The 16,414-nt window shown below is 44.4% G+C and overlaps 1 protein-coding gene across 1 annotated transcript in view; it reads right to left on the bottom strand.

The window, feature by feature from the left end:
- LOC138449920 (nuclear transcription factor Y subunit beta-like) overlaps positions 1 to 12,080 on the bottom strand; it is a 182,835-nt gene extending 170,755 nt beyond the window's left edge. Inside the window, exon 1 of the mRNA XM_069604802.1 lies at positions 11,934 to 12,080. The gene's annotated coding sequence lies outside the window, so the exon portion shown is untranslated. The remainder of the gene's footprint in view (positions 1 to 11,933) is intronic.
- Positions 12,081 to 16,414: the final 4,334 nt, after the last annotated feature.

Below are 16,414 nucleotides of genomic sequence, written 5' to 3'. Positions count from 1 at the left end.
TATGTCATTGTTATATTTGTATATACTCTTAGAGTTTTTTGATGTTGTATTTCATGATTGAATATGGATTTTTTTCTCAATGAGATTTTTTACCTTGGAACCTTTAATAAAGTATATATTTTTTTGACTGATTGATTAGTTTTATTGCAAGGGAGTAACTGTTGACATTCTTTTTGCCTACCTTTTTTGTATAATTAAAATCCATTATTTACAAACCATGCCATGATGTTTCATGGCGGGCTTCGGAAGCTGCTTTCCTGCTGCCTGGATGTTGTCCTCAAGTACATTCTGTTCTGATCAATTAATCGTGTAATCGTTTCTGGGCCAGAATCTCAAATAAAGTGTTCACGCAAGAGTTGAGATGTGCTAGTGCATCTCACCACTTGTGCCATAAAAAAAGGAGTAGACCCATTCTCAGAGGTCACCTGAATGAGCGCCTCTTAGATGAGCTCACTCAGATGCACCCCTTTACCCCTTTGTGCATTTGTGCATATCAGGAGGGGTTTCTGGCCATTTGAAAGCAGATCTTGAATTCACAGCTGGGATGGGCTTTTAAATGTTCTGAAAGGATAGCCATCATACTGCACCTTTTGACAGAGGAGTTTATACCCCGGCGGTGACACTTGAATTTCCATCACCCAAAGAGGGATGAAAATGTTTTTTTTTCTCAAGCATTTGCATCATTACAACTGAGAACGATCAATAAAGTTAATATAAAATAGGCATCTACATTACACCAAAAAAAGTAGAACAAAACAAATATTGTTCTGTCAAGCTGTGGACATCTAGGAATCTTTCTATTCAAATGATAGCAAAGACCACCTACAAAAAGCACAAATATTAACAGCCTGGCTCTCTCGCAGCCTAATACATATACTGCAACTTTCTAGCAACTTGGCTCTCTTGAATCCAGCTGTCTAGCAGCCTCTGAATGATAATAAATGTGATGCAAATATACTACAATAAATACAATTTTGTTCTGCAAGATAGTTTTTCTATGTTGCAAAATGTTCAATGTCATGCCAGAATATCCTGCAGGATCTCTATAGCACAATTCCTTTAGCATTCTTACCTTCTATGGGGAATAAACTGATCAGGTGCAATGCTGAAAGTTGAAGGGCCTATTAATCAATTTGAAGGCCACGATTTTTCAGAAGATGTTGCAGTCTGTTAAGCACTCATTACAGAGATTTGCATTTGTATGCCAGATCCCAGTTCCAAAATCCAGCAATACAGACTCCTATGTCTGAGGTTGATAAAATTGCATGTATATATACTTTTGTGATAGTAATATCTGCTGAGTTGCAAAACAATGTACCTGCACCAGATAGTGCTAGCTGCAAAAAGTAACATAGCAAGAGTATGACGCAGGACTACAGCTTGTTTTCTCTAAACTAGGGTTCTAAAACTAGCAGCTAACATCAGTAACGAGCATAAAGGGATAGAAGTGATTAGGTAGTGTGAGAAACCTGAAGGTGTTTCATCTGCTAATCCCCATAGAGCTGTCATCCAGGTAGCCAGGACACACCCATCACTTTTGGATCCAGTTCCTGGGGGTGGGCCAGTGCGGGATGATCACCTGGATGGGAGGTCTTCGGGAAGTGGGAGTGGGACACCGGATGGTGAGACACAGTATCCCCTTCCATGTTACATGTTTTCCCATCCTACCAGGTAGCTACCAGGTAGGATACTTAGGAACTCAACCCCCCCCCCTTTCCCGACACAAACACTTTCTCACAGACAGCTCACTGTGAGAGAAAACCGACTAACACCCGAGCCATATACCTGACATGTCCCAACACAATGGTCAGGTAGAGTCAGGCAATTACTGATCATTACACACACACCTGACTCCCATCAGACTACCCCACATGGATAAAAGGCAGAGCATGAAAGCACACTCTGAGCAAGGCAAAGCAAGGCAAAGCACACGAGGAAGCAGCAGTTCCAAGAAGGCAGTTTAATACAAGGAGAAAGACGGCAAGACCAGAGATGGTTGCAAGGAGGGAAGTGCCCTTGATCTTCATCAGAGGTACCTGGGGCTCTCCCGTGTCGATAGCGAAGGCGGGTAGGAGCATTTGCCACTGTGGCACTCTCCTTGGCTCCTACAACAAATTAGTGCCAGTAAAGTCATCACAGTCGGTGAGTCGGGAAGACTGATAGCAGACCAGTATGTGTTAGAACCAAGGTTTCAAGCGGCAACATTGTATGGAGACCAGTGTGTGAAGCGTATGTGATGAGCGACAAAAATATAATTGAACAGCAAATGAGTGACTGAACTTTTGAAGCCAAGAAAGATACCATATACAGAGTGGTGAGGCACCACATCGGTGCTTATTCGAAGGTCTCTGTTAGGTAGGTATCCAACTGAGAGGTGGCAAATGTAAAAAGGAATTATGAAATCGAAGTGGTCCTGCAACGGGTCAAGCTAAACCCTGTGCACATTCGAAAGTCTTCAATAGTTAATACGAACTGAAATTGGTCCGAGCCCGGCTGAGGAATACCAATTGTATAAGAGGAAGGATCTGAGCCCGGATGAGGGGTATCCAGGGTGAACCGTGAGTCACCCGAGAAAGAATATTCTCTAAACATAAGAAAAGGGGATATGAGACCGGAAGAGGGGGATCCAAAGTAATGATCAGTGTATAAAAGGGTTCTGAGCCTGGCTGAGGGGGATCTAGGGTGAAAAGTGAATCACCTGAATTGAGTACTTGTAAGAGGAAACAAACTTTTAATTTGTTTTGATATATCAGGCCCTCTGAATCGAAAGACTTTGATAAGTAAAGAGACTTGGGCACAGAAGGCCCTGATGCTGACAATTGAACTGCATCCTCATGCCAAAGAAGCCAGAGAGTGTGCTATGCTCGAGTGTACTGCCTTGTCCCATCCTGAAAACATGGGGAAGGTAGGCAAACAGTCTGAACATCTTGACATATCATTTATGTGAACACTTCTTTCTTTTTCATAGGCACTACCCCACACTATCTGTATTTAGAGGTAAGGATTGGCAATAGTTTTATTTAGTAAAAGCCTTTTTATTTTGTAGAACTGAATTATTATGCTTTGATGGTCGTAGCTTGCTCCCATCTGTAGATTTAGGGTTAGATAGGCGTTCATCACACCCTTGTTGAAGTTCAATAAACACCCTTGGACTGTGGTCACTTGTCTCTGTCTTACTGTTTATACCATGCCTTTCTTACAGTAGACAAATTGAAGACTTGAACCAAAGTGTTGAGGCTCATATCCTGTCATTGCCAGCAGTCTATACAATGATCCTGGACAAATAATTTTTTCTCACTGTATAGTTCTCCGCTGCCTTCTGTGAGATGGTTTGCATTCTCATGTACTCGTGGCACTGCTTAGACCATTGCCTGATCTTCCTTTTTATGTATGCCATTTGAGTGAACGGGTACTAGCCAGAAGAGATCTGACCAAATGTCAAGGGCCTCTGTAGAGTATACTTTCAGGTGTGCTTATTTGGCACACATATGAAATAGGTTGCTTTTTTAATACAATTTCAAAGGTTCTTCTGTACATCATAAAGAGCAGCCAACAAGTATGTGTGTTGGGGGCATTTAAAGCTTTAAAATACAATAGCAAAACAAAAAAAAACAGATGAAATATTTTAAGCTCACATGAATTAACATTTTGCTACTTGTGTAGTTGCCTGGATGATGGAGAACATGTAGCTAGCATCATTCTCCGTTTGCATGACATACTTCTATAAAGTTTCATTTTTAAATATTGTCAAGATTGGTTATCATGTGATGTGTGTATTTTCCAAAGCTGTTCTACAATAAAGGGTATTATTTTAGTTCATGAAAATCAAACGATCACAAAAAATTGCACCTTTCTCTAGAATAAAAGCTGGGAACATGTTTGATCCTGAGTAGCTAATTTAATCTTGTTGTGCCTAACCTGTCAGAATTGCCATTCCCTAAAAATGTCCAAACTGTCAACCCCAAAGAGTGATTTAGTTCTCAGGCTGTGTATTATTTTTAAAAGTCACACTCATGGTTTAACTAGCTGTAGTGTTGCTTCATATATAATAATAGTGGCCTTGATAAATTGTGCATCACTAAGTCATTTGATTCTTCAATGACTAATATTAATACTGCTTGAAACCATAGCTCTTCTCTAATGCCAGTCTATTAGCATGCATGCACCTTTCTGGTATCTTCATTTATATACACCATCTTTTCTATGCAATGGTATGCATATCTTACTCGTTGCTTCCAACAGGTCTCCACGCTTGAGCACGTTTACATTCTGTGAGAACGTTTACAATGCCACGTGTTTATTATTTTGAGTCCAGCAAGTCTGAAAAAGGTAAGGGGACTGGAGGGAGTACCCATTTTTCTTTTTATTGTTGTAGGCAACATGTCAAGCTATGGATTATGATTGCATCGAAGGGACAGGACACACGGCCAGCGGTTCTGGATCCCTTCATTTCTTCGTTTCGGAGTGGAGGTCAACAGTGTCTGTGTCCCAGGCCCCAAAATCCCTTAAAATGCCACTGATTAGGGATTGCTCTAAAGGATCCATTACCATAGATGTCACTTCAATACTTCCATCTTGTGAGCCCCAGGCTTGTTTTTGCTGGGATGAAGCTGTTTTACCGTGCATGCGGCTCTTGCATTTTGGAAGGTAGCGGTTTTGTGCGTTCCACAAGGAAGTGAATGTCCAGTAACCTCCCTCCTAGCACCAGGCGGCTTCTCAATCAGAGTCCTGCAACCTAGCTAAGAGCTACAGTGCTGCCTCTTTTCTGGGCACAGCTGAGAGCAATCCCTTGAGTGCAAGTGTGTTCTGTGCTATCCAGCCTATCAGAGCAGATCCATTCTTATGCACCTACCCAAGGCAGGGTACTATCAATTCAAAGACAGGCCTGTATGTTTCTGCAATAATCTCTGCCACGTAGCCCAAGCCACTAAACAGTAGAGCTCCCACATCGAGGGGGAGCTCCTGGCCAAGGAGAACCAATGAGTCGTCATTGTTATCCCAGCACAAACAGGAAAGCGGGGTGATCCTGTTTCCTTAAGCCCAAGCCCTGCACACCCTACTTGTCGCAGAAGCTCCTTGAAGCCAAGCTTGCCCTAAAGTGAGAAAGTTAGGGGAGCCGTGGAAGCCTGCACGAGAAGTTGCTGGGAATGCAGTGGGAAACCTTTGCGGGGTCTCTAATGCGCATCAGGGGCTCTGAGCCCTATGACAATGTACCCAGATCTTGAGGGATGCCCATCCCCTCAGGCACGTGATGGCATCCAGGCTGTCATGTTAGGAAGGAAGAAACAAAACGATTTCAACATGTTACTGTGCATCTGAGAAGGTACCAGTGGGTGCGTCGGCCCTTGCCCTTTTTAGCCTTCTGACTGGCAAGGACATGGAGGCCGTGCTGTGTGCTGGAGGGAAGCATTCTCCAGTTGCAGACAGATGTGGACTGCACTACTGGGTTCATGTGGTGGTACTTGCCAAGATCCTGAAGATAGGCTCTGACTGTGACTCCTGCAAGGACCTGCACCCCTGAAGCGTTTGCATGACCTGTGGTTGGTGGCTGGGCAGTTTCCAGATTTGAGGGACTCCAGTAATTGAACATCTGGTAGTTATTCCTCAGAAGGCGCCCCAATCACGATAAGTCAGTTCTGTTGGATGCTGGTCCACCTACTGTGTCAGAAGTTACCACAAAGACAGACACCTGGGAAAAAAGGACCAGAATGAAAGATATGTTCTCACTTGTACAGTGTTTCTGTTCCTGGCAAAGAACGATGCTCTGATCAAACAGGAGAGATTAGTTTGACTCTGTGCCTCAGCGCAGGTTGGAGTTTATCTTACGGAAAAGAGCTGAAAATACTATTGCGTAAAACCCTGAAGTTACAGGAGGGACTACACCACACAGGAAACCCATGGAGCAAGACAGAGGGAGTCATTCCGAGTAGGGCGCAAAGGGATACCGGGCACCTTTAAGGACATCGGTGCCGGTAAACCCTTTGCGCCCTACTACGAGGTCCCTTTGCGGCCCGTCCTTAACGCTTGCTTTTACCAGGCGTTATGGACGGGATCCGCAAAGGGACTTTAGAGCAAATAACGGTACCGTAATTTACGGTACCATTATTAGCACCCTCCCCATTCCCGTTGATCCCTATTGGGGCTCAAATGTGAATGGGGATTGACATTTTCAATGGGGACTTACCGGTCCCGCAAAGGTCGGACTAGACCGGTAAGTCCCCATCGAACGAGGGCGGACACAGTACCGGTAATGGTGCTATTCATGGCACTAATAGCGCCATAACTAGCACCAACCTCGGAATGAGGGCCAGAGACTTCTGGACAAGTCATGCCAACTGTCCCATGTAATAATGTGGCAGCTTCAGCCAATCATAGCTTTTCAGTCAGTGTCGCTTTGCCTTCTCGGAGTTGAAGTGTGGGTTTTTTCTTCAAAGATATCTTCCCACATAACCCAGCATGCCAAGCGCTGTGTACCAATAAGCGAGGAGTTGTTGATGGTTTTACACATGGCATAGGTACATTTGGGTGGTTGGTCGTTCTTATAGTGGGTCTGGTCTCTGTGGGTTGAAACAGGGCTCTTCGTTTTTTGCCCCAGTGAGCATTTTTGATAGTGGCATGGTGGTCTAATTTATAGACAAAACCTTTTTTTTACTGTTTGCTAAAATCCAATTAAGAGGCAAGATATGCATCTAGTCAAGCATGATTTTGTGGAAGTGTAGAGCAGACTGGTCAACACAATTATGCATGTGTGCCAAACTATAGTGCATCAGAGTGTGGTGGGAGACGCAGTGGCACGCTCTCTGCTACACTCATGGAGTAGTCGGAGATGAGCATGGCAGTCCTACTCACTCGCTCTCCTCTCCCCTGCCGGTGAAGGGTTCTAGGATCCCTTCCTTGCCCCAGCGCTGGAGCAAGGAATTTTGCCACCCTAGGCAAACTGTCAGATTGGCGCCACCCAGAATCCAGATCCTAAGCGTTCTCAAACAACCGTCCTCATTTTGTTACTGACTGCCGCAAACCCCCTCCTACTCCATCATATACCTGTGCATGAGGGCTTGGTTCAGTGACCCAGTGCCGCAAAGTCCTCTTCCATCCAATGTGATGAGCTGTAGAAAAAACAGATGTGTGGCAGCTACCAATTTAACAAATAAGTTTTAAAAGTTACCTTACCACATTTCCTGGGCAGGCTATTGAATCCCCCAACCCCCTAGTTCCATCCAGAAGTCCTGAAGGCTTTTGGGGAATAGGCTTTTGGGATCAGTATTGAATAATAATCTACAGATCCCCCTAGAAATGCAACTAGAACACAGGAAAGTAAGCCATAAGATAGATAGTGGGTTGAGCGCTCACTGCTGCGATCTGTGTGTGATCTGCAGGTGCATGTTGGAATCCTGGCATGGCCAACTCAGCCTTTCATCCTTCTAAGGACGATAAATGAGCGCCAGCTTTAGTTGTTTGATCATTGTATCTAAAAATGTTTCATGTAGGTTTCAGGTTTATGCCCTCACAGTTTAGACACTTAGGTGGACTGAGCAACAGAGAGCAACTGTGATGTGCTCATGATTACACAATATTGTTAAAGTGGGTCATCCAGTATTCTGATTCAGTTTTCCTGTTGCCAAATTACATGCATTCACCTTCAAAAGTTTGGCACAAATATCCCATAGAGCCATACAAATTAGAGGCATTGTCTTTCGAAGACCAATTTACAGAAAGTCTCCCCCAACAAACATAGCAAAACATTTGGTTGGCTTTTCTGGGGAGCAATTGAGGCTCATATGTGAATCTGGCAACATACAATATAGAAGGTTATGGAAACATGTTATGCAAAACATGCCCAGTTCGCTTTTAGAGGAAAAATGACCACAGGAGGAAATGTATATCTTCTTACGCCGTAAATAACTCTACCAAGTGACGTGTCAAAAACGAGGAAGGACACATGCTGAGAATTAAAACTTGAGAAGTAGACAAACTTAATTAAACAAACCCCACTTCCACCCTTCAAAAAAGATTAACTGTTCATTTTTGTTTTAAAAGAGCTGAATCATGTAAAATCATGCTCCCAGGTTAAAGGGCTGAAGACAGCTCAGGACACTTCACTCCCATTGAATTGCCCCCCTCCTACCAACAACACCCTCGACAGCCTTGTGTTCATGAGGTGTGAATTGCCCTGCTGGAGGGGCTGACTTCTAGGCCACCATGCATAAAAAGAAATCAACAAACGAATGTGGGGTAGCTCAAAACAGCAGCTCCATGTGCCATGCCCGATATGGTGCCACACCACCAAAACAAAAGAAACAAGCATTGGCAATGCCAAAGGTTTGGGTCTTTTTGTAGACATGGGAAAGGCATTTACCAGGCACTGCCGTAGTGGTATTAACTGGCTATTGATGGTAGCAGGTGCAAATGGTATGAATACCTGGGCATATAACTGCAGTGCCTGGCAAATGCCTAATACCTATACACAAGTCAAAACTGTTGACGTTGCCAGTGCTTCTTTTTAACAGGACTTCATTGAAGGCGAGCATAGTGCTTATAAATTGAGAGGCTGTGGGTATGCCTGGTAAACCATTTCTATTATATCAGTAGCACAGGTCAGCTCAAATTAAGTGAATAACTCTCAGAAGACTGCTTTGGAAAAACATTGGCAGGCTCTACAAGTGAAAAGTTGTATGGTAAGGCTTGAGTAAAGCGAGCTCAAAAATATCCCAGGAGTGGATGCGTTTTGGCCCGGAAGAGGGTTGGTATGGCCATAGGTATTAGCATGGCCTTGGGAAGTCAATGGATGGGTCAATAAGCAAACAACACCGACAACCTGTGTGTCCCTCCTCATATGCCATTTCTCCGCACTCAGATGCAATAGTTTGGATTATAGGTGGTGCTTTCCAAAACAAAAAAAAAATGCTTTTATCACATGGACTGTGTGAAGTCCAGGACTGCAGTACAACTGCCCCTTCTGCCTGCCACCTCCATCACCATTGTGGCAGGCCTGGGCCAGACTGCATTCTATTCTTAATAAAATTGTAACCAAATCTACAGTTACCATAATCAGTTGACTGAAAGCCTGGGCCTAAAAAAAAAAGGGCAAATGGGCACGGACTGGCTCTTTGCATGGTGGGGCACGGGGGAGTTGTAAAAGTGTGCATCTTCTCAGCATCCCCCTGCACGGAATATTGTAGGTTTTCGTGGACTGTGGTGACCCTAAGATTTTCATATTTCTAAGCCACCTCTCTCCTTCCTTGTAGGCGGACAACAATTGCAGGGGACACTGGAATCTCAAATGGCCACACGTATCCCACGCAGGGAAATGGGGCCAACCGGCCCAGCCAGCATGACCATTGCGGAGGAGATTAGATTTACTGGGCATTGGATTATCGGATTAATAGGTGAGAGGGCAATGGGTCAAGACAGGGGGCATTGCTGTGAGATGTGGGAAGAAAACAGTGGGTACTTGACAGGAGGGCAAGAACAGGGAGAAAGAGAAAGGGGGGGCATTGGAAACATGAGGGGATCAGACAGAGACATACATCCAGACTAGAGCAGTGGTAATATGTGGATAGGGCATAGGGGCAGGTGAGTGGTGGCAGAAGGAAGAGGCTGGACAGAGGCGTTGACTGAAGGACACAGGTATGAAGAGTTGAGACAGAAGGGGATATAGACTAGAGAAATGGAGATGGCATCCCAAGCACAGTGTTGTGGACACACAGATGGGGTCAGGGAGCATGGCAGAAGGACGGATGGTGTTTGCTAATTGCATGCAGGGGACCACCAGTGCTTGCACTTACATGCTGCTGCTCCCCCACATGCAACTTTCCACACTCACAAATTGGAGTGTAATCGTGAAGAGTATATCAGGTGAGATCTCATTACTTTTCACTTTAACTCACCACTATGTGCGGGAAACAAAACGCTGCCTGCAAAGTGCACGTTGCCAGCGTGGTTTCCTAATGGATTCCGATGGAGTCTGCCTTGTCTTTAGCAGGTTCTAAACCCAGGCATATTTTATGACAATCCTTTGCTTTTAAACCTTCATGAAAATTGCATGCAGGCGTAAAACCGTGTGCTCTTCCAAGACCTGAAAACAAAGCAAAGGTGCAAACCCCACTCTCCGGCCCTCCCACACCATGAACAGCAGCAACATAAGATGGAGTGCAAAAGTAAAGCCTAGAAGCACTTGTACGCGTTCCCTTTGCACCACACCCATTTGCAAATGACCCCAATAGAGCAGTTAAGTGCTAAGCAAATGTATCAGGGAGTGTGCATGGCTGGAGGGAGAAAGGTGCTGAGCATTCGGAGTTATGGGGGTGTGCCCTCTTGATAGGGCTGCAGGTGTGAGAAGCCACAGGCTTTGACACATGTTGACCACTTATTAGTGGCATACGTGTTGACCTCTTATTATCAGATAATAATTCTTTCAGAATGATATATTCATCCCTATGTAAAAACAAATATAACAACTGAAACGAGGAAACACTGCAGAGCTGATTTACTGAAAACAGTTCAGCCTTTTATCAATGGAGGTGCTTCTAGGCCGCTCCATTGTCAGACTGTGATGCACGAAAAGGAATATCTGTGTTTGAAAAGAAATGTTAGTAATATTCACTTTCATACCTCTCTTCAACGCTGTGTGACTTTCCAAAAAGTGAATGACAGGGCCACTTGCCATTGCCAGCAGACCCCTCCATGCTATTTTGATTCGTTTCGTCGCATGATATAAACATAACATGGACATCAGGGCAACGCTGGGTGGGCATATGAGGGCTATAACTGGGACAAAAAGAATCACAAATGCTGCCTCCCTTGTCTGTGCCTGTCGGGAAAGATGCACATGGATGTCTATGGAACCCACTTGCTTTTTGCGGGTGTTAAAATCATGCAGATTTCAAATAAACCCAAAACATCTCAGACATAAAGTTTGCTTGCGTCCGATTTGAGAGGCGGAGCAGAACTCGTGGTGGAACTGCCCCAACTCTAGAAATCATTTTACACACTGTGGGGACCATCAACATAGAACAGTCTGAGCCCCACTCAGCACATTTTCAATTGCGAGGAGGAGATGCTTACATTTGCACTTATGTGCAAAGAGGTCCAGGCAATTGTCCTCATTTGCCCAGAATGCGTCTTTACAACGTCGCCTGCCATCTACGCAGGGCAGACAGCGTTTACAATAATTTCCTATGGAATTTATTAGTCCATAGAAAACATTGGTTTTACACCAGCATGAACAGCTCATGCTATCATAAAACCAAATTGTTTTTGACGGTGAGGGGAAAAGGAAGGCGGAAATGCAACTCTTGTTCGCGCCCCACCCACCGTCTTCAAAAACAATGACAATTCCCGAAAGATGAATGGAGGCATTAAAACAGCTGTAACTTAGATACGTCTGTCTAGAACACCCCCATGTTTGTTTTGGGCAAATCGAAAATGAGCTCCCATGTGTTTCACCAATCAACACAGAATTGTGGCAAAAAGTTCCCTGGAAATCCAATCTTCTACCTGAAAAGTAAGCCTGCTCCCCCACCTCAAACGCTTGGGACACACGTACACACACGGAAACACAAACTGAACATCTTTTCATCACTGCAACAAGGCTGCTATGGTACCCTCCTATCCCGATCGACCTCACTGCCCTCCTGCTGCACTACCCTCACGTCCCGCTCCTCCTCACTTTCCACAATATTATTTTCATCACCAAAGACTCAGGCCTGGCAAGTCCTGGCCATGGACCCAATATGCAGTCCCCACAAACCTTGACACCTGGAAACCGCTGCGGTGGTAGCTGGCACTATGCCCATTCCTACTTAGCTGCTGGCAATGTCAAGTTTGACTGGTATTGCCTTCAGATTGCCACATTTTGTTCCGTGTTCCGAGATTTATCTTGAAACAGATGTTAGTAAGAAAGGACCTGGGCACAAAGAAAGATATGTTCTTACCTGTACAGTGTTTCTGTTCCTGGCAAAGAACGACGCTCTGTTCAAACAGGAGAGATTAGTTTTACTCTGTGTCCTCGGCGCAGGTTGGAGTTCATTTTACGGAAAAAAGCAGAACATACAATTGCGTAAAACCCCTGCAGTTACAGGAGGGACTACACCGCACAGGAAAGCCATGAAGCAAGATTGAGACTTCCGGACAAGTCATGCCAACTGCCCCATGTAAAATTGTGGCAGATTCAGCCAATCATAGCTTTTCACTTTGCGTTCTCGGGTTTGAAGAGTGGGGTTTTCTTTCAAAGATATCTTCCCACAAACCCAGCATGCAAAGCGCTGTGTACCAATAAGCGAGGAGTTGTTGATGGTCTTACACATGGCATAGGTACATTTGGGTGGTTGGTCGTTCTTAAAGTGGGTATGGTCTCTCAGGGTTGACACCGGGCTGTTCGTTTTTTGCCCCAGTGAGCATTTTTGATAGTGGCATGGTGGTCTAATTTATAGACAAAACATTTGTTTACTGTTTGCTAAATTCCAATGAAGAGGCAAGATTTGCATCTAGTCAAGCATGATTTTGTGGAAGTGTAGAGCAGATTGGTCAACACAATTATGCATGTGTGCCAAACTATAGTGCATCAGAGTGTGGTGGGAGACGCAGTGGCATGCTCTCTGCTACACTCATGGAGTAGTCGGAGATGAGCATGGCAGTCCTACTCACTCGCTCTCCTCTCCCCTGCCGGTGAAGGGTTCTAGGATCCCTTCCTTGCCCCCTGACCCAATCCTAAAGTTAAAGGCAGGGAGGAGGGGGATAATGGCCTGGCTGGGGAGTGAAAGGAACGCTGTATTCCGCTCCTGAAGCCAGATGCTCCAGGAATGGTTCAGGGGATAGGAGTGTTTCATTGCTGCTCCCTCTCTTGCGAGGATCCCCAGCCTCTTGATGGCAACACCCGGAAATGCTGAAAGTGCCTGGGCATTCAATGCCAATACCTGGCAATGGCATGAATACACGCATGCGATTTGTGTAAGACAACACCTAGCGAAAGGGTGAGGTCCTGCTCATAGATCGATAACGTGACTCCCGTTCCCCTGGCCCACCCACTTCCCCAGCTCTCCTACCAAAGGCGACATGCCAGGATGGCAGGTGGGGCAGGAGGGAGTGCAGAGGTGCTTCACTTCTCTCCCAGGGCTGTCTCCTGCCGTGCTGGTGCACAGAAGAGGAGAGTGGCATCAATGTGCCAGCTCCTTTGGGAGTACGTGGCCACCAGTAAAGGCTGCTCCTGAGCATGTCATGGAAATAATTGGCAACAAGATGAAGACAAAGCAAGAGCGTGAATATCTTTCAATGGGGTGAGTGCCAAGGCTGTTGAAGTGCTAACTGGTTAAGGCGGACCTGGGCAATTCATGGACATAATTGCCAGTGGTCCGCATGCATGGGGTTCAAGAAAGAAAATGTAACTATAGGGTTGGGATATGGGCATATGGCGCTGTGGTCCCCTGATACTTCTAAGACCTTAATATAAAAGGAGGGGGGGGGCAGGGCTGCCTGAGGCAGCACAGGGATGTGCTGGGCATTGCTCTTCTCTTGCCAAACTAGCTTTTACAGTGCCGATGCCCAGGAGAAATTGGGGATGCCTGGCATTTAGATAGAAATACCTACTAATACTGGGGTTTTTGAAGATGAGTAAATCAGTATAAATATGCAAGGAAATAATAAAGCCTGGAATACAGGCGCCACCTTCTCTGGGGCACCCACATTCCAAGCTCACGAGTTACCCTTTGTTCTATGCAATTCTGTACTTCATGGAGTAAGATCACCAGGCAGTACATTTTTAATAGAAACAAGCTCTCTCTCACATACAGTACTAATTTCCAGTTTAAACATTGTTTCTACCTAGTATACCAAATGTACACCTATAAAGACGCACAAGTGTGTTATTGCTCTAGTACTTGCCTAGGTAATGGCATTCTGCCCAATTAGGCACATAGCTGAGATTGGTGATCTGTGTAAAGCTTACTTTTGCTAAAGTAGACGAGGCAGGCATAGTTTTCTTTACAAAACTACTCCAACACAGCACCATCCCATGTCCTTGTTTTTGCCACTTCATCAGTGAACTTTGATTTCCTCCCCAAGTGCTGTATCCCCTACCCCTCGCTTATACTATTTCTAGGCATTGTCTGTCTTCTCTGCACACATCCAGTTCATCTTGTATTTCCTCTACTAAACTGTGTTGTTTCTGTAGTAGAACTTGCTTGTCATCCAGAGACTCATTCCACTGGTTGATTTCTTGTTCATCACTAGCTTGCTGGATGAGTATGGATTCTGCTGCAGTCTTTTGAGCATTTTCTGTTACTTGCACAATGAATGTACATTCTGAGCCAATCTGTCCTCCACCAGTTTAGGGTGGAAGAAGAGATTGGCAGAAAGATTCACAATCATACGTTTCTCCTCCCTGGCTGTAGAGGTTAGGTATACTTTTTGTAATGCTTCATCTAGCAGACCTTCTGGAGTCCAAATATCTATTCCTAACTTTTGCATTATTTCATTGATTTAGATTTATCAATGAGGCAATATCTTGCGTTGACCATTGTCCATGCAGGAAATATCGATGCAATGCATAGTCAAGAGCCAGGTTGAAATTAGCCTTGACGTCCTGTGATGACATGGGTATATTATATGCATGATCACAGATATATTTATAATTAACAATGCTGTGACCAAATCAAGAATCTACCTGAATTATTTTCTCACACTTTAATAAACACAATTTCTCAACCTACAATTCCACAATTCCAAAGTCATAATCACAACCTATATACTCTAATCGGACATGTAGTATGGCACATCTAATTCTATGCACTATTGCAACATCAGACACATTTGTGATCTTGTACTCATTTTGTGTTACTCAATACATGAGTGTGTCGACATCAGTGATGTCATTTACTTTGCATCCCAGACTAAGCTCCCATCTGTGTATTCACATTTGTTAATATGTCAGTGTTCTAAGCAGCAATCCCTCATCTAACATTCCCCAGCGTACAATCCCACGCCACAATTCTTAGATAAGAAACAGGCTGTTTATAATTAAAACTCAAATGTATTTAAATAAAAGGAAATCAAAGGTGTTCACCTTATTTTATGAAGGGAAGTCCCCACAATCAGATACATGAATGTTCAAAACGTATAAACACAATTAGAGTTGATCTACCTGTGACAGCCTCACTAAAGGTCATTGTCATGGGTTTTGACCCATGTTGAATCAATAGACTGGGTAGATGTGGGGATGAGCTGTCGCCGCCCATTATTCTATCCCAGAACAAACTAAATCAATAGACTGGGTGGATGTGGGGATGAGCTATCGCCGCCCACATTCATGCCAGAATAGGAGAACTGCGCAGTTGGCACGAGAACACTCCAAAGATACAACCTTCTTGTGGGGAATTCATTTTCTTAATCCCAAAAATGGTTGCATTACCAGTACTCACCACTATCAGAAAGCCGGCGTTTTAAAACCACCAGACTTTTGTGTAAAACTGAACAAATGAAACAAAACCAGACGAAGGAAAGACTTGCTAAGAGGTGGATACAATGTAAAACTATATTCTGAAATGACTTGAAGGAAGTAATTATTTAATGTATATGTAAAAATTGTCAGTTTGATTTGAATGTAGAAAACTGGGAACAAAAAGTGACATTTAGCTGAAACCTGGCTTAATGAAACTGAATTCTGCCTGACAACTACCCCCGACAGGAGTTGATACTGGATCAACAGCTGTGTTCCCAGGCCTGGCTGCCAGGCCTGGCTGCATCCTGAGGTCACATGGCCCTGTTGATTAGATTAGGGGTGGAGCAGCTGGGTACTACAGGGAGTTGAACAAAGGCCTGTCCTGGACTCAGGCAAATGTTATATTGGGGGGCCGTAAAGTGGCTTCCTCTTAGGGGAAACTGGGAGGGGCAGTGCCTCTGCTAGCAGCTGAGCTTGGGGGAAGTGGATAAACCAGTTATTTCACCCTGTGATGTGGGAAGCCACACCCCTTTTTGACCAGGGCATAATTTTAAAAAGATAGATAACTCAAAGTGCGGACTTGTCAGAATTATATAAGTAATATCATTATTTTTCTGATTTTTCTGTGAACATTTTGAGATCCGTTAGGACCCTGTGGTGTATTCTGGGGGGTTGCTAGCGGAAAATAGGGTCTCACTCCAAATGTCTGCATGTTAAAAATCTGACACTTCATCAATTAATGTCCATACTCCTTGCGCACATGTGTGTAAATTTGGGTAAATGTCCGATATTGCAAAACCAGTTAAAAAGCACAAAATGTTGTCATTTTTTAATGCAAGCCCCCAGGAAGATCAGAGGCGAACAAGCATGGACCATAAGAAATATATAATGTGCACATGTAATTTCAACAAATTGTATATCTGGCAAGGATGTACTTGAATCAAATATAGATTTGTGGGCAAACTGACCAGGGGAGGATCC

This window comes from Ambystoma mexicanum, chromosome 1p (assembly GCF_040938575.1).
Source record: "Ambystoma mexicanum isolate Mex_15411 chromosome 1p, UKY_AmexF1_1, whole genome shotgun sequence".
NCBI classification, from domain to species: domain Eukaryota; kingdom Metazoa; phylum Chordata; class Amphibia; order Caudata; family Ambystomatidae; genus Ambystoma; species Ambystoma mexicanum.
This window is presented reverse-complemented; position numbering and strand designations above follow the sequence as displayed.